The sequence below is a fragment of the Vanacampus margaritifer genome, chromosome 5 (assembly GCF_051991255.1).
Source record: "Vanacampus margaritifer isolate UIUO_Vmar chromosome 5, RoL_Vmar_1.0, whole genome shotgun sequence".
Classification (NCBI taxonomy): Eukaryota; Metazoa; Chordata; class Actinopteri; order Syngnathiformes; family Syngnathidae; genus Vanacampus; species Vanacampus margaritifer.
This window is the reverse complement of record NC_135436.1, coordinates 11,236,905-11,258,352: the sequence shown is the minus strand read 5'-3', so window position 1 is coordinate 11,258,352 and position 21,448 is coordinate 11,236,905. Positions and strand designations below refer to the sequence as shown.

The 21,448-nt window shown below is 38.4% G+C and overlaps 1 protein-coding gene across 1 annotated transcript in view; it reads right to left on the bottom strand.

Moving 5' to 3' along the window:
- Positions 1 to 21,448, bottom strand: part of pik3cb (phosphatidylinositol-4,5-bisphosphate 3-kinase, catalytic subunit beta) — a 61,130-nt gene that overhangs the window by 26,565 nt on the left and 13,117 nt on the right. Inside the window, exon 2 of the mRNA XM_077566110.1 lies at positions 10,056 to 10,139. The gene's annotated coding sequence lies outside the window, so the exon portion shown is untranslated. The remainder of the gene's footprint in view (positions 1 to 10,055; positions 10,140 to 21,448) is intronic.

Sequence of the window (21,448 nt, the reverse complement as noted above, 5' to 3'; positions counted from 1 at the left end):
ACAATAACCCGCAAGCCAAAGATGATGATAAAAGTTCTTTTAATCCACTTACAATCATACAATGATTATGCATTATGGTTATTTTCACACTGGTGTTACACAGCACTCTGTCTGACAGTAAGAAGCCTGTGTCCAGGCTGATGATCACTATTTACACACACAAACGAACTGTGTCGGTGCTTATTTTTTGTATCTTGTGACACGCTTTCTTCCACAGTGTGTTAAATATAAGTTCACAACAACTGATTCACCTAATGACTACAAACACAGCACAACTCTACCGTAAATGACTGATGACAAACATACTGGTAATATTGAGGCTGCTTGTGTCAGCAAAGTGTGACTGTGTGTGCATGTGTGACTGAGTGTAGGTGGAATGTGAAAAACAGAAGGCTTTGCGGAGGTCATGTTGACGACATGTTTGATGAACAAACTTCCAATGTTGCTCAAAAGAAGAAAAAAGGGACTGACTTACTGGAACAATAACAAACAACCATAAGTCCCAATACAGTAACCACCCGTTATTCGTAGAGGAAAGTGAAAGAACCCCGCCCGGAATTGAAAATAAATAAATAAATACATTTCAATTACAGCCCATCAAATGCACAGCAGCTTTTACATAGACAAAAAAAAACAAAAAAACAAAACAAAAAAAAAAACAATTTCCGCCGCCAGCTGCCTCCAAGACATACAAATGCAGTATACAATGTATTGATCCCTCAGAATTCACTAGTGATACATTTCATTAACCTCGCAGTAGCCAGATTGATAATTGTGATTCACTCAACGGAGTTCTCCACAATATCAATCTGGGAGTGATCCACGGCGATTTGCTCAGGAAATGAGGGACATTCTGTACAATACTTCCAGCTGATTGGAGGATGCGGTCTTGTGCACGGTATACCTAACTTTTGTTTTGACCAATCACGGCTACGAATGAAAATTATGTCTTTATTCTCGTAGTAGGGGAGGAAAAAAGCAACATCGTTACCAGCTAATAATGCACGAAGCGCTTTTCGCTGTTCAACATTCAACAAGGAAACGGTGAGTTATTCTGCAAGAACAGAATTGCTACATCCACGTTAGGTTAGTTTGTTTTCTACGGTGTCAGCGCTTCCTGGTTTCGTCACAGCTGCATATCCCACCCCTAAACACAATGTTGCTCTGTGATCGGTCCGAATTCGGTGAAAATCAGTGGGCTAGGTACAAGACGTAAAGCCACTTGCCACACACTCGCAAACCATCTTTATGCTCCCAAACCTTTTTTTCTTGTCGCCATCAAATTTTAAAAATGTTAAAAAAAATTCCTTGCGACAAGAAAAACAGTCAATTTCTTTAGGTACAACGTCAAATATCGCAAGAATAATATAAGCATCGATATCAACCACCATATCACGTTTTTCCAATATCGTGCAGCCCAGACTTGGTACCCCATCAGTTAATTAAAGAAAACCCCATAGTGGTCACAGAAATAACTTGAATCTGATAAAAGCAATAATAAATATAACTATTCAAAATCAATGTCTGATTTTCATTGGTTAATTTTCATTAGATTTTTATTAGGACTTTTGTCCAATTAGGTTTTTTCTGTGACCACTGTGGGCTTTTCTTCCATTGACAGCGGGGTACCAACAATTTTGTCCATGCGTTTAGGTCCATTTCATTAATTCATCATTCAAGGTTAAATTCCCTCAGCCAATTATTCCTCTTAGTTTTTGAATTAAGTCCCTGCCTTCTTGCACATCAGCGACTATAGTAGAACCACTGACTGGTCGTGATTTTTGTCTGTGTACTGATTACAGTACACACAATACTTAACCAACACAGTGTCATTCTTCACACCACCTCATTTCTTACAGTTCACTCTTTCAGCTACTTCTGCATTTTGGTTCAATTCATGTTTAGATTTTTTTTTTTTTTTTTAAGTCATATTGATTTAAATACTTCATGAGGTATTACACACTGCTGTATATTTTGTTGCACACCACACTGAGAATCAGACCATTCACCTGCAGGCATACAAGGAGCCTAGTGACTGTGCTGTAGAGTTTGCTTAATTTTCCTTCTTCTTTGCAAAGTTTTTACTATTTTATTTTCAGAACTATTAAAACAGACAGTAAATTGCGAAATGCCCGTTCACCCAAAAAAAAAAAAAAAAAAAAAAAAATCCAATAACAAGCAACAAGAAAACGTCAAACAAAAGCTCAAGGTGAGCTTGGTGGACTCAACTCATCTTTATTGATAACAATAATACAATTATAACAACCATTCCTTAAACACATTTGATGATGTGATTTTGGGGACAAAGCTTATTTCTGTATTAGCACAATGTATGCGCGTGGCCCAAACATATCTGGCTCACACATCACATTAAATGACATGACGCAGAGGCACACACCCACACTCAGGAAGGAAGTAGTGACACCAGACAGGAAGTGAGTGACAAATAACAGCCAGTGAAAAAGTCCCAACAAGTCATTCATAAAGAGCTGATGAGAGCTGAATTAGAGTCTTAGCATGTGTTTTAGTTATTTAAGTGGTGTGCCACATAAATCAACATTGTCACACTGGATGGCTTCTTGAGTATGGGGTATTGAGCCCCCTGTTTGGTCCCTGTACGACTGGTGTCAGAGTTTGGTCCGCATTGCCGACAGTATATCTATCTAATTTGTTCCCAGTGAGGGTTGGACTCCACCAAGGCTGCCAAAGGGCAAAGGACAAAGGGCACTTTGTCACCGATTCTGTTCATAACTTTTATGGACAGAATTTCTAGGCACAGCCGAAGTGTTGAGGGGTGGCCTCAGTATCGCATCTCTGCTTTTTACAGATGATGTGGTGATTTTGGCTTCATCAAGCCCTGATCTCCAACTCTGACTGGAGCGGTTCGCAGCAGAGTGTGAAATGGTTGGGATGAGGATCAGCACCTCCAAATGCGAGACCATGGTCCTGAGTCGGAAAAGGGTGGCGTGCTCTCTCCGGGTCGGGGATGAAATCCTACCCCAAGTGAAGGAGTTCAAGTATCTATGGGGCTTGTTCACGAGTGAGGGCAGGAGGGAGCAGGAGATTGACAGGCGGATCGGTGCAGCGTCTGCAATGATGCACACTGTATCGGTCTGTTGTGGTAAAGAAGGAGCTGAGCCAAAAGGTAAAGCTCTCGATTTACCAGTCGATCTACGTTCCTACCCTCACCTATGGTCACGAGCTGTGGGTCGTGACCGAAAGAACAAGATCCCGGATACAAGCGGCCAAAATGAGTTTCCTACGCAGGGTGTCCGGGCTCTCCCTTAGAGAGGGTGAGAAGCTCAGTCATCCGGGAGGGACTCAGAGTCGAGCCGCTGCTCCTCCACGTGGAGAGGAGCCAGTTGAGGTTTCTAAGGCATCTGTTTTGGATGCCTTCTGGACGCCTCCCTGGAGAGGTGTACCAGGCATGTCCCATTGGCGGGAGGCCCCGGGGACGGCCCAGGACACGCTGGAGAGACCATTTCTCTCGGCTGCCCTGGAAACACCTTGGGATCCCGCCGGAGGAGCTGGTTGAAGTGGCTGGGGAGAGGGAAGTCTGGCCTTCCCTCCTAAAGCAGCTGCCCACGCGACCCGACCCCGGATAAGCGGTAGTAAATGGATGGATGTAAATACTTGACAACAAAACGCGATCAACTTTTGTAAGTTACTGATACGGATCAGAGCTTTAGAGACTGCTCATCGCCTCATTGTCTGAAGTGAAGAGTTCAGAAATTAGCTCTGTCGTAGGAAGCGTGATTGAAATGTTTTATTCCTTTAATCTTTAACAGATAATATATATTGTTTATTAGTTTGGATATCTGTGGTAAAAAAATCTGTTATTGTGTATCCCTAACTGAAACCTGTCAATAATGTCAGTACTTATCCAAAAATGGCTACATTCAGCGTCATTGTGCGGACGTCCACAGCGATAATCAATCCCTTAATTTGGTCTGCCATTTGGGAAACAATTTATTTGATAAGTCCACAAATTTCAACTAAAAATATCCACAAATATGCTCATATGGGTTAAAATTCTAAGGTGTCCTCCAAGTGGTGATTTAAAAAAACTCAACTTAAATAAATAGCACAAATTTAACATTCATAAAAAGATAAAAGTAGTGTAGGCAGTAGATCAGGTCATGAGCTTCAGTCATCAATTGTTTTTTTCATTAATTTATTTGTTATGGAGGATTTTGCAGTTGATTTAAAAAATTTTTTTGGGTGCTAATTGTTTTTAGAAAATTCCACCAAGATGGCGGCTTGTCACATTGCAACTGTGAGTCAGCATTCCTGTAAGGATGGATATGGGAACACAACATTGAAAATAGCGTTTAAGGCCGTGAGATATTTAATGTTTAAATCCCTTAAAAGTAAATTCAATTTCAAGTCTGCAGAGATGGATGTGACAGATGAGAAAGAGAGATCAGAGAAAAGCCACAGTTTGAATGTGACACAATGTAGTAACTGTAATGGGTGGACCAAACTGGGAAGAGTGTTCACAATAAGGCTCTGTTTTTGGCAAGTGTGTGTATGTGAACATGCGTGCCAGTGAGGACAGTCCCGTGCCCTGCACAAACACTGTCCTTGTGTTGCCCTTGGCTCACCCATCCACCCCTCCTTACAACATTTCTCTCTCGGACACAAACACGAACACACAAAACTCAACCAGCTTGGCCTCAGTGATCCGCCACACATGCACACATACACAGATCTGGATCGAGGGGGCCAAAGGGTCACATGGCAATCACACAGCCCCACACACACCCGTCACCCCACAACAAGTTTACCCTCACATGAACTCCTGTATTTTGCAGTGTGGATTCCACAGCCTCAGGTGGCTTGCACATGCTTTAGTAACTCGCACCATACGCAAACACGCTACCAATAGTCAGAGACACATGTAATCAACCGGATTTTCAGCAGAAGCACTGTCAATTAGTGCTAATGTTATAACTAATGATGCAGCTCACATGATGAGCTATACAAAAGCTAATGGCTATTCAAACATTTATCATATGTCGTTCTTAAAATTTCATATCTATTTCTGAATGATAGACGACATGGGTATGAACAGAAAATTCACACACGCTAAGATTGTCCTGTCCGGTGTAAATCTGTACAAACAAGAGGCAATTTCCTCTGCTAAATCAAATCTGAAATTCCTGATTAACAGTTTCAATAATTAATAAAAAACTACTGCCTACTTCCAGCAAGATAATATTGAGTGTGACTATTTAATCCAGAGATTAAAGACAGTGTGCACAAGGACTGAAGTGTTCCTCACTGTTGTTTGTAGTGGAGACTGAAATAATTTAATTTTGCTTTTTGACACAACAGCTTTTCTTTGCAAAACAACAGGAATCAGCTTTCTTAGGTCTGACAGAGAAAATAAAATCCATCATTGTGGTTTAAATTTTCTTAAATGTATGCAAACCCAATTCCAATGAAGTTGGGACAATGTGGTAAAAACATAAGTTGCAAATCATGCTCAACCTATATTTAATTGAATACATGACAACGACAAAGTGATTTCTCCAGATTGACTATCTTCTCACACACTTGTTGAGAAGGAGGTGAACTTTGCCCCATCTTTGTTTGTGAATGATTGAGGAATCCAGGGAAGGTCCTTTTATAACCAATCATGGCACCCACCTGTTCCCAACTAGCCTGTTCACCTGTGGGATGTTCCAAACAGATGCTTGATGAACATTCCTCAACTTTCTCAGTCTTTTTTACCATCTGTCACAGTCCATGGTCATCACCCATTTTCTTCTTGGTGCTGCCTTTAGTTACTGCAAGTTGTTTTAGGATCTTTCTTTCTAAAGGCTTGTTCTCCAACAAGTAAAATCAAATCTATACTGGGTTGAGTTCAGGTTATTGACTTTGGCCATTGAAAAATAAATGAATAATTTGTAGCATGTATAACAGTAATGGGACTGCTGGGAATATGATTGTGTACATCATCAAGATAGCTCTTTGACAGCATTACCACCAGTGCAGAGAAGCATCATCGGAAATAATAACCACAACAGAGAAGCAAAGACACTGACATGGAAAACAAATGATTGTACCAACAAAACCCCACACAAACTATAATTGGGTACTTAAAAGCAGGAAGTTAGAACATACTGAAAATGTAATTCCAGTCTGTTGGGCAGTCTCAACACAGCAATCACTGGTCATGTTGTGTCACCGTGGAAAGAAGGGAAGAGACAGACAAAAATAATACTGAATTGCTACATTGAATTTTGCAGGGACAGCCTCCAAACACTGTGCTTTTTTTTTTTTTTAGTATTGGTCTCAGCATCTTGCTAAAACACCATTCATCTCAGCCTGGACAAAGAGCCCCACATGGCCAATGAATGACACACATACAGAGTTACAGACATACACAAGTTCAGAAAGGGCAGACTTTTCTTTCGAGAGGTGACTGGGTTGCTGAGACTGGGAGTATATAGCAACATTACAAAACCATCTATCTGTCACAACTGCTCTAGACTACAAACATTGATGTAAAATGCTTGTTGTAAAGCATGTCTTAAAAACAATGGCCCGGTTTCACAGAAAAGGCCTTAAGACTAGTCTCAGACTAATATGCTGTTTGAGCTGGCCTAACTTGCCTAACTCACTTGCACAGATGTACCTTAAAATAGTCATAGAATTAGCCTGTTCTGGTTTAAGCAAAGCCAATTGCAAGAGTGGGGATTAAAACTACTTTTGGACTAAATTGAAGATTAAATTAATCCTGAAAGAAGGCAGGTTTAACTTCAGTTTAGCATTGTTAGTGAAAGAGAGCACAGATAGTTCGTACTTCAAATATCTAAATGAACAACATTAACTGCAGAGGCCAGCCAGGCAAATACTTGTGCATAGGAGAAATCAATTAAATCAATTTGATGAAATAACTTTCAGAGATTGCTTTCGTTTGTACAAAGGTGATATGCGATCATTGCTACATCTGTGTTGCACAACTTCCTGAAGCAGCAAAATTGTCCTGACGGAATAATGATCCAGATGTTCCCGTCTTAGTGGCATAAAAAACAAGATTTACACTTAAGAGCTCATTTCAAGTTGCAACACTTAAGTTAAAAATAGTTTCACAATGTATTTCATTGCACAGCTTTCTCATACATCTTTCTTTGAAAAGCTCTCTCTTCTAATTTCATAGCCATATTCAACGAGTAGAATTTTCATTTTCATGTCTTTCATACATTTTCATTTTCTGCTCACAAAATTCCAAGGCTATCTTTTCATGCATGGACATCCTTCTTGGTCTCTGCTGGAAGGCAGCATCATCTTTCAGGGATGCCATAACAGATGTGGAGGATTCACAGTCTGTGCAATGGCTCCTTCACAAGGGTTAGAGTAATTTCCTCCGGGAAAACTCAGTGTTAGAATAACTCACATCGTCCATAGAATGAAATAAAAATAAAGGGAGCGACAGAGAGTGTAATAATCTGTATTTACAAGCGGTAACTAATTTGGGTTCAGTTTTTCTTGTCCACTGTCCAAATGGTCATTATCTGGTTTCTTCCACAGAGTATATCATTCAGTTTAAGTAAGCAATGTCACAAAATTTGATAGCATTTGTGAGATCATAACAGACATGTCTCACCTGGAGACACGTTTGCTCTGTATTATTTATTTGGTTGTTACTAACATAACAATGAGATTAATTTTTCAAAAATAATTTCCAGTTGAATACATTTTGTAGAAACTTTATTTGGACGTACGTCGCCATTGTTATATACACGTCACAACACACTCAGTGCATAGTGACGTAGAATGGCGGCAGGCTCTCTGCCGAGCAATGTTAAACGCCTATAAAGAAAGCAAGGTAAGCCTTGGTTGCATTCCTAAAAGGACAATCAAAACGCTTGAATGTGTCTGGTGAATGACGAGAACACTGTGTGGGGGAGGGTGACTACCAATCGCATGTTGTTGTTGTTTCTTTAGGAAAGCTGCGAAGCTTACATTGCTTTATTTATAGGAGTTTCACATTGCTAGGCAGAGAGCCAGCCGCCACTGAGTGCGTACGTCCAAATAAAGTTTCTTTAAAATGTATTAAACCGGAAATTATTTTTGAAAAATGAATCTCATAGTTACGTTAGTAACAACTAAATGAATAATATCTAGGGCTCCATAGTCTACGACCAACTAAAACAAATTTAAGCCGCGCTCATGCAAACCACTTAAATTACCTACCTTTAATAATCTGATTCAGGCCTAGTCCTGGTGTGATATAAACCTTGTCTGTGAAACCGGTCCTATGTGTAATTATGCATAACCCCTGTCATATTTTGGTAGGGGCCAAATAAAAATGGGCCAAAAATAAAACCACCGAAATAATGCACTGAAGGGTGGGGTTTCCTAGAATTGTGTTGCAGGGTTGCAGCACATGGCTTCATGTTGGCATTTACAGCTAACAAAAATAAACCACGGATCGATCAACTTCTTGGTCATGCTAGTGTGGTACATAGACAGAGCACAATATGGAGCATAGGTAATGGGAGATATTTTTCCATATGTGAGTCGGAGGGGATTCAGAATGAGCAAGTGGGAGGAATCTGTGCCCATTATTTGTCATGTTTGATCATTGCTGGCAGTGACAGACAAAGCAGAACAAATGTGTTTTTACACACAGAGATGGTCAAAGCTACACCTGTACCAAGATGTAATAAGCATAACATTGGAGCCCTGTGGGTGACGGACACCGTTTCACTCTGCCAGCAGGTGCAGCTCCCTCAAGCCACTGCAAACTTGAAAAACAAATCGACTATTCTCATCATTTAAAGGCAACTCAGTGGTTCCACATTCACATTTTACATTGTACCAAACAAAGAATTGACAAATCCATATTTGAGGTTTGACATCCGTGGATTCATCCATGCACAATTCCAGAGGCATCAACCAATAAAAATTCACTTGCTGAATAATGTATCTGGATGTCCTTATTTTGTCAAAATTCTGTCAGGAACATTAAAGCAGTACTGCTCGCAGGAGAGTATAAATACTGATTTTCGCTAATTGTGAGCCGGCCTGGTCCCTATACCCGCGAATAGCTTTGGTCCATTGTGCCACAAAATGGTCAGTGGTACTGAATCTCAGCATCATATGTGCTCTAAAAAGGCCCTGGTGGTCAAATCTATTCAATCCCGTCTAGTCTTAAAAAAAATGAAAAAATAAACAGGGACCAATGGGCGAGTACAGTAATTTGTGCACTACAAGACGCACTTGACTAAGCTGTGCTCGCTGAATTTGGGGAATACTGTACTCGAGTTTCTTACACATAAGCCGCACTCGACTGTAAGCCGCAGGTGTTTTAATGTTACCGCACCGGGTTCCCGTTATTTTCTTTTCCATAATGAGGGTGCAAATTGTCTCGCTCTCGTTCTGTCTCTCCGAATGCATATGGGCTCACTTGCTTTGTTTTGCTCTGCCTGACGCTCTTGTTCTTCCTTTATAGTGCACCCCATTGTGATCTGATGAATAAGCCGCACCTCTGTATTAGCCGCAGGGGCGAATGCAAGTGAAAAAAGTAGCGGCTTGTAGTCCAGAAATTACTGTGACAATTTCTACAAATCATGGCTTTTCCCCACTTAGGAGATCACAGAAGTATTATTATTTGATAAGACTAAGAATTCCTATGCCTGCCAACTCTCAATTATCATCAATCTCAAAAACATGATATGTTCTTGGAGATACTTTATATCATATTCAAACTCGTCTTGGTCCTCATATTGTGTAGGGGTAAACTTTGTGAGTGTGATTTGCAAACACACACAAATGAGAAAAGGACTGGAGAAAATTGTGGATGATCTGAATTTGATGGCAGACTTGGCTGATGGGAGGATGAAGACAAAGTAAGTTTAATTCTGTGATGGAATGGAACTTTATCAATAGAACCTCAAACAGCAATACAATTAATTCCTTGCTCTTTACTTTTTTTCTTCAAAATCAACCCACGTCAGCACCTCTTCTTCCATTTTCACATGCAGAAAGGGAAATATCACAGGAAGGTGTAATAGATCCACACATCTTCTAGCACGCCTTACCTGATATGACCCAGAGCTCCTTAATTTCTATGCCTCTGTGGGTTGTGGAGGTTGTCTACAGGGTGGCTGGCTGGGAAGCTGCATCTGATGGGCGAGAAAACAAAGTTATGGCTGGGTAGCAATTTAATGCCCATATCAATTTCTTCAAAGTTTTCCTACTCCAACACACCTGATTCAATGATCAGTATCATTATCAGGCTCCTGCAGAGCTTGCTTATGAGCTGATCATTTGTTTCAGCTGTGCTGGACGAGGGAAACCTCTAAAACATGCAGGACTCCGGCCCGAGGATGAGACTTTAACATCTGTGGTTGTAATGACTCTCAAGCTCATCATAGTGCAGTTAGGGAAATACCCTTTCGCCGCTTCACTATCTTTCAAGTGCAAACAAGAGTCTTCAATAAAAATATGTATGCAGGACCATAGTTCTTCTCTATAAAATATAGTTTGTTATTTTTGGGTGCATGCAATAGATTAATTGGATTTACTGTAGATTATTATTATGAGATACTTTCGCACGATTGGTTATGGTCAGACTTTTTAGAACTATTTAATCATGAAAAACATGGCTCAACTGTAAAAATGTTTGATACACCTCTCATATCATATTTACTCCATAACTCCATATTTATTAGTCTATGCTTTTGCTTTAGTTTAGTTTGAGAGTGTATTTTTTAAATCTTATGCCATGACCCACAATTGGATTTCTGTCACTTGGTTGCAAAAAAACAAACAAAAATAAATAAATAAATAAAGATAATTGTGTCACTTTAACCAACCATGCAGTGTAAATCAAGCCTTGGCTAAATAAATACAGTGCTCATCATATTGGAGGGGATCAGAGAATTGCTTGATAAGTGTGGGGTGAGAAAAATTTAAGATTTAAGTGCACAAAATTTAAGATTAACCCGGAACTAGTGGCACAACTAAAGAGTGCTCCCACAGTACAGCACTTTTGAGAAGGCCCATGACCGCATCTCGAATGCTGTACAAGTTTCTGGATGTCTGCATTTTATTTGAACAGAAAAATGTATAACTTTTCTTGTAATTACTACTTTTTTTATGTGACAATTTTATTCACTGTACTGTAGAATGAATGAGATGGAATACTCCCACAAAAAAAAGAAGCTTACACGGACGATGTGGACAGACAGAGGAAACTAGAAGCAGCAGTCAAAAACATCAACGTTTATTCAAAGGATTTGGCCAGCTCATTATACATGCACTCATGACATAATAAACAGAAGTCTTCAGAAATTCTGGCTGATGAATTGCAGTTAGCCGAGAGTTGAATATTTGGCTACATGTATCATACAAAAATTATAATTCATGTCGTGATTTCTTCTTGCATCTTCCAGACAAGTCAAGATGAGTCTGGTGTATCATAGGCTACTGCTAATATAATTAGCATGCTGTCCTATCAACAGCCAGCCATCAGCTCTGAACGGAGCTCACAAACATCAAGGTAAATACAGTAACTGCACAGTATGCTACAAAGTAACAACGCTGTTGATTGGGCTGGGCAATTAAGCGTTAATTAATCCTCATTTCGATTTGGTTTCTCATGATCACAAAAACTAGGGACGTTCATTGAATAACACTTTTTTTCCCCAGACAGATACCAGTACGAGTATTCAACTGTTGAATAGTCACCGACACAGATACTAAGTATTGATACCACTAGTACGTTTGATGCATAAAAATGCCCCCCCCCCAAAAAAAACCAATGAGATAATTTTAAAGAAAAATCTATATAAGCCAATATAGGATTTTGTCTTTAAAATTGCATGAAATTAATGGCAATTTTCTATTTCTCTTTACTGATCGTAAAACAGCCACAAGATACTGGTACCAGCCGCCATCGCGAGTACCGAAACCTTGAAAAAAGGCTGGGTATCGGCCCGATATAGATATCCGCCGATTCCTAATAAAACCTAATAGAACCACTATTAATTTTCCAAATGGCGTCGAGTGTGTATGGAATTCCTGTTTTGGGAAAGCAACCTGGATGCATCTGTGTGGCTTGCAGTAAATGTGATGTATGTGATTCTGCCTTCCTTGTGTCTGCTCAGATGTTTATTGACACACCAGTTGGAGTTTACTGTTAAATTAAACAAAAAAAAAAGAAAGAATTACACACATTGTATATTTAAGTACAAAGCCTACTTCGTTCTAGAGACATTTACAGCTTGAAGCTAACCGGAACAGTACGTATTTACAGTATTTGTATTTGTTTTTTATTACAATTATTTTAAGATATTATTTTACTCGTTGATAATTTATTTTCTGGTTGTTCTATTTAGAGTTTAGCTGTAGTAGTTGAAAATACAAAGTTTTGAAATCAAAGAAAAATCGTGTTTATTAATCGTGATTTCAATTTCATCATAATCGAGATGATGATGATGATTATTTCTATAATCTCCCAGCCCTCATTTTTGGTTAAGAATATGTGATACAACTTCACACTTTTATATATTTATTCTGTTTCTATGTAACACTTGGGAAGAAAGTCATGTCTGTGCTATGGGGTCTGATGGAATCAACAACGACATTTGAACAGCAAAGTCAGCAGCATGACTGATACAAGTGCTATTTCTGGAGGACCAGGTGGAGGAGAAGAGGATCTGGCCTGATAATGTATTTATTCAAGAGAGGGAATTTCAGCAGATGGTATTTTAGACCAGTAACCGTGTATCTGAGCCACAGAATTAAACTGCCATACAGAACTATCTGTTTATTTCCACTGTATCTTAAGCTGCATTATGCCATCATATTCATCATAGATTATTTAAACATACGCATTCGTCCAATCTGACATTTTTGATAATGTACGTGTTGCCTATGGAGGACCAAAACTGCCACATTTCTAAATAAATAAATGACTAAAAGTAAAAATAAAAACTGATATAAAAAATATAATTCAAAAATTAAATTCAAAATAATATATAAATGGAAATTTAAAAAATATATATATATACAGTATATATATAAATAAATACATTTGTATTAAATTTTTGAATTATATATATTTTTTGTATCCATTTTTATTTTCACTTTTAGTCATTTATTTAGTTATTTATTTACTTAGTCATTTATTTATTTTTAATTTTGTCAGTTTTGGTCCATACTGCCAGGACGAAATGTTATTCAAATGAGGCGGCGGTTCTAAGCGTGTCTTGGGTTTGACTCGTCGTTGCAAACTGCCTTTCATTTAGAGCTTGGCAACAAGTCGAATTAATTCGATACATTGTCATTTTAAAAATCGAATCGTTAAAAATTTGCAAATTCGTGAAATCGAGTTTTATCTTCTGGCTTATTAAACGCTGTTGTTCTTATGTTCTGTTACATCCAAATGTTATTGTGAGTTGTAATTTTGCACAAGTGGCAGAACACAAGTGGCAGAATGCTGGATGGGTGGTTTACAAGACATGTTTACAATAGCTACCAACCCTACATCTTATGTCTAAAAAATAATAAAGGAGTACATGGCAGGGGATGTGTGTGATAAATTAAGACATGAGTTGTACTTCCTTTATGCGTCATAATAGGATAACTGTATTCTCACAGATCAGAATGTTCCATTCCTGCCTGGAGAAAATTGTGGCCTTTGACCTTCTTTTAAGTATTTGGTCAAAATTGGGACTTAACCTTTCTATTTCTATTTCTGTGACACAAACGGTATTAAAATACAGTAAACTGGAAAAAATATATATGAAGCAATCATGTTAATTCCACAAATACAGCTACGGCAGCAACACCTGACTGCACTAATTTAAATTATACTGTTAAGAGTTCACCAAGTATTGGTAGTCTTGAAAGGAATGTTGTTTGTTGTTGAATAAAAAATATTAATACTAATATTATTATTATTTTTTTCAGTCTTACCTGACAGAACAAGCAACTGGTCACGTGATATTCTTGCGGGAGTGGAATAAACATTTATTTAGGTTAATTGTTTTAGAACACGCAATGAGAATCAAGTCCATACTTTCCGTGGGGACTTAAGTATCCCTGTTTTGACGACTTGTGACATAAATTACAAAAGTAATGAAAACATCTTCTGTTTTTATCTTTGTCAATTTAATACATGAGATTTGGGGGTTGATTTTAAACGTACGATATTTACTTCAGTATTATTGCACAAGTCATCTAACAATCATCCAGGAGGTGGTCCTTTTACTGTGTTGCCTAGAAGCAACGTCCTCTGGCACGAGCAAATTCAAAAATTGCTTCACCACCACCAAATGACTTCGCACTTAGGTGTTCAAGCAAGGCTTGAAGTTAGCTGACGTGTTTGTTGTGGCTCCCTAGCTATTATCCTATAACTCAGCCTGAAACGCATGCTTGACAGAGCATCATAACATGCAATTTATTTATGAGGATTTTATATTGTAGTGTGTTGCTACCAGGTTATACATTTTCAGTATTTGTAGCTGAATTTGAGTTCCATAAGGACATTTTCCATTATGGTATTTTATGTATATACTGTATTTAATTTACACATTTGCCTGTTTTCATCAACTGTGAAAAATAGATTGTTACTATTTAATACAATAAAAGGTCTCTTTTTTTCCTGCTTAATTTGTATTATGAATGGTATGCTTTCCTCTGGACTGTTGTATTGTATTTCATCTGTAATCCATTTAACATTTGTTTGTTATTTTGAATAGGTTAAAAATATATATATTTATCAATGCTGGCTATGAAATACTTACATCGTGATGAAACTTTTCAGATGTAGCGCCCAGCCCTATTTTCCAACTTCATAGTGTCATGCTAAACTATTGAACCTGAATTAGTCGGCACTTCAATTGATTTTGAACAAAGCATTAAACTGAGGGAGTTCTCATTTTGCACTTATGTTAATTTATTACAAATTAATCTTACATCAGCGGGTTTGAACTCAAATTCACAATTACAGAGTGACCTTTTGTTAAAAAAGAAAAGGTCTTTAAAACGATCTGTCATTGGTTTCAAAGAATTTTTAAGTATTATTTTTGTAAATAAGTATTCATACTAGTATCAGTCTGGGGAAAAAGTGGTATCAAACATCCCTAATTGTTTTACTTCTTCACTTAACTAGAGCTCATTGATGTAGCTCCAGCCTTCATTAAGTTCTTAAGTCATTTTTTTAACTATACTGACACTGGACTTCACCTTAAAATTAACTCACTCACTCACTCCCAGCCATTTTCACTGAAGCAATCTCCTTCACTCTCATTTTTTTTTTACTGGATTTTGACCAATTTTGCAAGGCCCACAGAATATTGTGTTCTGTTGCTATAAAAACATGGAACCAACCAAAAGAAAGATTAGAGTCTCTTCTTTCATCAGGAAAAAAATTCTATCTGTTTCCGTTTTGCAGCAATTAGCATTAGAATATAGATACATTTGAAATATATTTAGAAATGTGAGTAAAATACCTTTTTTTCAACATGGCCCTGGTTGATTTATTTTGCTCTGCTGCCACCTGCTGGCCGTTTGTGTAATAGCTACCATTTATTTAACCGTTCTTTGCGGTTGAGAGGCTGCATCAAAACCTTCTGTATGCTCTAGCACAGGGGTGGGTACACTCGGTCCTCGAGGGCCGGAGTCCTGCAGGTTTTGGATGTTACCCTTACTCAACAAAGCTGATATATGATCAGCTCTTTAGCAAGCTTTGCATAAGCCTGGTAACGATCCTGTTGATTAGAATCAGCTGCATTGCAGCAGGGAAACGTCCAAAACCTGCAGGACGCCGGCCCCCGAGGACCGAGTTTGCCCACCACTGCTCTAGCATAAAAAAAACAAAAAATGCATAAATACGTCTTTGGGACACTTAAAATATTTAAAATAGAACGTATTTATAAATTTTTGGGAGCAAATGAGTTCAAAGCTGAAACGTTGATCTTGTCTTATAATCATCTTTTGATGTCGACCACAGGTTTGGAATCTGCGGCAAAAATAATGGCATTATCAACACATTTGGAGGGCAACGTTTACCTGTCTAGGACTGTGCTACATCTAATTTTAATTGACGGGCAGTGGTATGAATATGTAAAATGAGCAAAGTCCTTATACCTACTGTGCTTGCCACAGCTCTACTTGGATCTGTTCGCCTCAGTTTAGGGTGGTCAATTTTCCACTACAAAGAGCACTGCCTCTGTTGTCGCTGGAAATTTATCTGATGACAACAGTCACGTGAAACAACAATGGAGGAGAATAAGGCTTACTTATTTCAACTTCATGCTTGGAAATAAACTCAGTTTCAAGGCACACACTATCACAATCGCATCCCAATAAATTAAACACAATCGCTCCTGATTTCTGCAGGTCAATGTTTTCAAATTGTGGGAATGACAACATTGGGCCTGGGAATGTAGTTCTTGTTGTGTGGGGAGGTTGTTCAACTTGGGGTTTATACAATAAATGCGCTCAATAATGTTGAAGCCATACAAGGTTTGTGGTAAATTACAATGTAGTGGTTATTTTTATGACATGCTTAATATGTGATTACAGGCAATAGGGACTGGGCCGCACCGCAAATTGCGAAACTTTTCTTAATTCGTCAAATCAGAGGCGCGCTTCTTTTGTTTGTGTATATGAATAGGATATGTGTGCAACTCATTTGTAGTATGAACGCTCATCCATACACATCCATTGTAATTCACGGAGTATTAATTTTTTAGAATTTTTTTTTACTTTTATGCGTTACATTTTAAAAACAGTATCTGTACTTTTTACTCGAAACATTTTCAAAACAGAGGGTCGTTACTCTTTTATATGACTGGCTCGGCCAATCATATGAAGCGTTACACACGATCCCCGACATCCCCGCTTGTGATAGGCCCTATATCTCAACCAATGAGATAACGCAATGGAGAGTGTCAAATTTGAAACGAAACAGTCAACATTATGGACTCGACTCAGAGCTAGCGAGTCGGCTGCAGCCAACCAGTACGCCCACCCGTGGCCTTACCTGCGGGAAATGTTCACGTTGGGTGGCTCGAAGAACGATTCATGGCGAATACATTGTGTCCTGTGTAAACAGTAAAGTCCACAAGCTTGCCGCCTGAAAGAATTCCCCGTCCAATATGAAACAACTTATCGAGGTAAAGCTAATCATTACCCTTTCGTTAGCTTGGCCCTGGTTAACGCACTGATCTGAATATATAACTGGATAGCCCAAGGCTACTGTATAAACTATACGTACAGATAATAGGGCCGGGGGTGGTGACTATTTTTTAAATTAAACTAATTGAAAAATAAAATAAAATAAAATAAAATAAAAAATGAACAAATGGACAGTATGTGCTGCTTTGAAGACACCCTTTTTGTTTTATTGCTCAGTTCCTTAAACCCCAATATTAGATTTGGCAGAGGCATCTTATGTTGAATTACAGTTATAATTTTCAGAATAAAAAATATACAAGTTTCCTCCTGTAAACATTATTAAGCATATAATTTATACGTGTATTTAAGGCAAATTGTGGAAACTTAATTCATTTCCATTGCTTTTTTAAAACAAAGGCGGAGTAAAAAAAAATGTTGCAAGGACTTCATGAGGCGATTAAGTCAGTTTTAAGGGTTTGTTAAAGGGCCCATAGTATGAAAATGTACTTTAGTGGGGTTTCCTATCAATAATATGCATCCCCGACCTGTCCACAATCCAACCAGGCAGGAAAAAAGTCCGTCCGCGACTTAGCTTTCTCCTCCTTTCTAAAATGTGTGCTTCAAAGGTTAAACTTCCGTGAATTAGTGACGTCAAAAAGACATGGAAGTGCACTCGACCCGGCCCCCTCGGGTTAGTGGCACCACACCTCTGGTAAAGTTTTGTCACGCCCACTGAAATTCAAGAAGTTGGCTGCTCCTTTCTTTTTCTCCCCTGCTCGCAAATGCTTCGTGGAGAGGGGACACAATGATCAGGAAAAAGTGGTTGGTGCTTCGTCCCAAGTCTTTGAGAAGACAGTGGATTAATTTTATTTTGAAGGACGTGTACCGACATAATTTCTCAAAGGACTGTTTTGTTAGTGAAACCAGAGCTGGATTAGCAACACCTTTAAACATAATGGAACGGTCCCAACAGTATGACACGACTGCAAACGAGACAGATGTAAGTTTAACATTTTTGATTTAGCCTTCTTTCCCATCCTTTCTAGTAAGAGATGTGTACCTCCTACCATATTACTGGTGTATTTTTAGTGCCTTAAGTGGGAGCTACATTTGTAGTGTGGAGGTTGTTTGGTTACAAGAGGTCAGATATGATAAAGCAGACAATGGTTGTATAATATGAAGCGGTTGCGTAGTTTTGTCAAGATACAATCCGCGGTCGTTAATTTGCTATGACCGGCAACTCGCCACATAGTTGACATGACTTTGTGATGCTAACCGGCCGCTATGTGGTCTCGACGAGACGGCTTGCAAGTTGCGACCTAAATGTGCACATTTATGTTATTCATAACCACTTGTAAATCTCTACAAGCATTTACGGCAAATCGGAGACATTCACGGCGAAATAACGTTTGCAGGAGATTTGCCGGTTCCGGTAAAATAACCATTGCCTAAACAATCCCAAACTAACGCTACAACATAGTATCTGCAGTAACGTTATTCTACTTTTTCTTATGGTAAAACGTCATGCCACTTTTCCATATATTAAAATAGTTCTCTAATGTGTAAAATACATGTCTGTATTTTTCTTTTCTTCTGCTGCCATGGCCAGTCGTTTCAATTCACAACATTAGCGCATGGCTACCATGACCCAAATCACTACCCCTTTCGAGAGAGAAAGGTATGGCCTAGGCGTGGCCTGGTGCAGCTATTTACATAAAAGTGACACACCCCTAAAACAGGCTGTTTTGAACAGAGCGTTTTTTTGCTGATTTAGGGAAAGCAAAAATATTAGATCCAAAGTCAATTTTGACGAATGCATGTCACAGACATGCCTTTTACACATTTGAGAACTATTTTAGTATGTTGAAAAGTTGAATAATATGAGACCTTTGAGTGATTATCTTTTAAATTTAATGGTCTTCAAATTATATGACACGAGGAGGAAAAATACTTTTTTACTTTTACTCGTGAAGTAAATTTTAGAGCCTGTACTTCTTTTTTTTAACTTTTACTTGACTATCTATTTGAATAAGTACTTTTACCAGCCATTTTTTATGCAAGTACTTTTACTCAAGTACAGAATGTCAGTACTTTTCCTATCTCTGTTGAGAGGGAATCAACTAACAATAGTCTGTTAATCTGTAAAGCTGTTTTGAGTAACAGTGTTGACTTAATATTTGACTTTTATTTCATTTTACTAGAAACATGAAGCACAAATGGACATTTGAGGTGATAGTAGTAATTCAGCCACGTAGACAGTTCATTTATTACCCACAGCAATGACATAATGTCTCCAGTGTAGGCGTCTCCATGAAATAACAAAATTGAAAATAGTCGCTTCATTTCCACAAAATTTCAACCTCCTCCCACCTCACTCTGTAGATGAGATCATGAGAAGATGAACCCCTACACGCCAGACCATATTTACTTCTGTAAACACTGTTGTGTGACATCGTTTTTGTGTGTGTCACTTGACTTCATTCTATGTGCCACATAGACGCATTGCATTCACATTAGACGTTGCATTTGGTTTTGTAATATGAATGAGTGCATTAAAAAAATATATATATATCCGAAGTGGGCATCTCGCCCTTCAATGTGAATGTAGCCATAATCTGTACACAGGTAACAAACCCTTTGCATTTCACATGTCCTATAAGTGGAATGCAAATAAGGCTAGACAATGTCGAGTCCTTTAATGGGGTCGCGTAAACCAAAGATGTAACCAAACCAAATAGAGTTACATTTTAGCCGACTGGAAAAGGAACGTTCAAACTGCTCCCACAGTGGAGTGTTTTAAGTCTCGTCTTAAAGGGACTACACCATGGTATTTTAAGCCCTTCCACAGTTAACTTTAGGCATATAATGATGAAATTTTACCTTTGACACAATCGCGATGTAATTTCTTCTGAAATATGAGTTATTTCGGTGGCTATTTTCCTTACCCGGATGACAAACGCTCGGTTCTGTGGCTGCCGCGCCCCTCTCATGACGTCGTCCGACGTTTCGCGCAACGCCCACGGTTTTAAGCCGATTTTTAAAATGGACTCTAAATTTCACGGGCTGCTAGATCTCTGCGTTTGGTCACGCAAGCTATCAATTCTTGAATAAACATTTGAAACAAAACGGGTCCTTGTCGCAAGAAATAGTGGAAGAGGAGGAGAGCAGAGAGGTTAGAGGAAAGGAGGAGGGGGGGGGGAGAACCACAGCGGGCCGTGAACCCGCGCCCTGTTGCTTATGGAGCGAGCGTTTTAAGACCCACTTTTATTCCTTGGCTTTTAGTTCAGCGTGAATTGTGTGGTCCTGTGGGTCTTTTTATGTTTATTTATTTTTTTATTCATTTTTTTTAAATTATTTTAATGTATTATTTGCTATTTTTTATTTTACCTATTTTATTTTATTACTTTATTGATTGTTTTTATTTGTATAGTTGGTTTTACTAGACGTTATGTATATGATAATGTGCAAATCTTAATGTACAGTACTTTGGAAACACTTTATAAAATGTGTTATAGAAATTAAGTGGATTGGTTTGGAAATACACATTTCCAGTATGTAGTGTAATGTAGATCAGACCTGGGCAGAGTATAGAGTAAGACAGTAGGCCACATCCGACCCATCCACAGTCTCTGAATGGCCATCACAACAAAACAAGTAACAAAACAAAACAAGGGCAGACTGAAAAAGATGATGCACACTACAAGTAGACATGTATTTTTCATGTGATAATGTAAAAATGTAATGACTGCTTAAAATTGTGTTCAATGTTTTCTCGAATAATAACATATACCATGTCTGCACAAATTACATCTTATTAAAATCATAGAATTAATTGCTTTCTTCAAATACATTTAAATTAATATGTAACAGTAGTGGTTAGCTGGTTGGTGTGGCCAGTTTCTCATATGGCCCCTTTGAAAAATGTATTGCTCACCCCTAATGCAGATATTTATCAGCCAAGGTCTCCACATCTCGACTATCTGCCTCCAGTTCAGTAAAAGGAAACCAATGAAACCATGTGTGGCGTGTGTACTATGGTAAACAACGTTGTACAAAAACAACATACAGCAAGCCAGTACGATGAACTGAAACACGGCTACTCGAGCTAAAAACAGTCAACTTCCTGTTTTTCTTCAGCTGCACTTTTGTTTAGCTGATTGTGAAATGCAGTGGTTAAAAACAACTGTGGTAAATGTTTGAAATTCAAATATTGTGTACATGCACTCAAATGTTTAATCCAGTTCAAATATGTATTTCTACAAATTAATTGCAAATCTGCAGTGAAACCACACTTGGGTTGGCC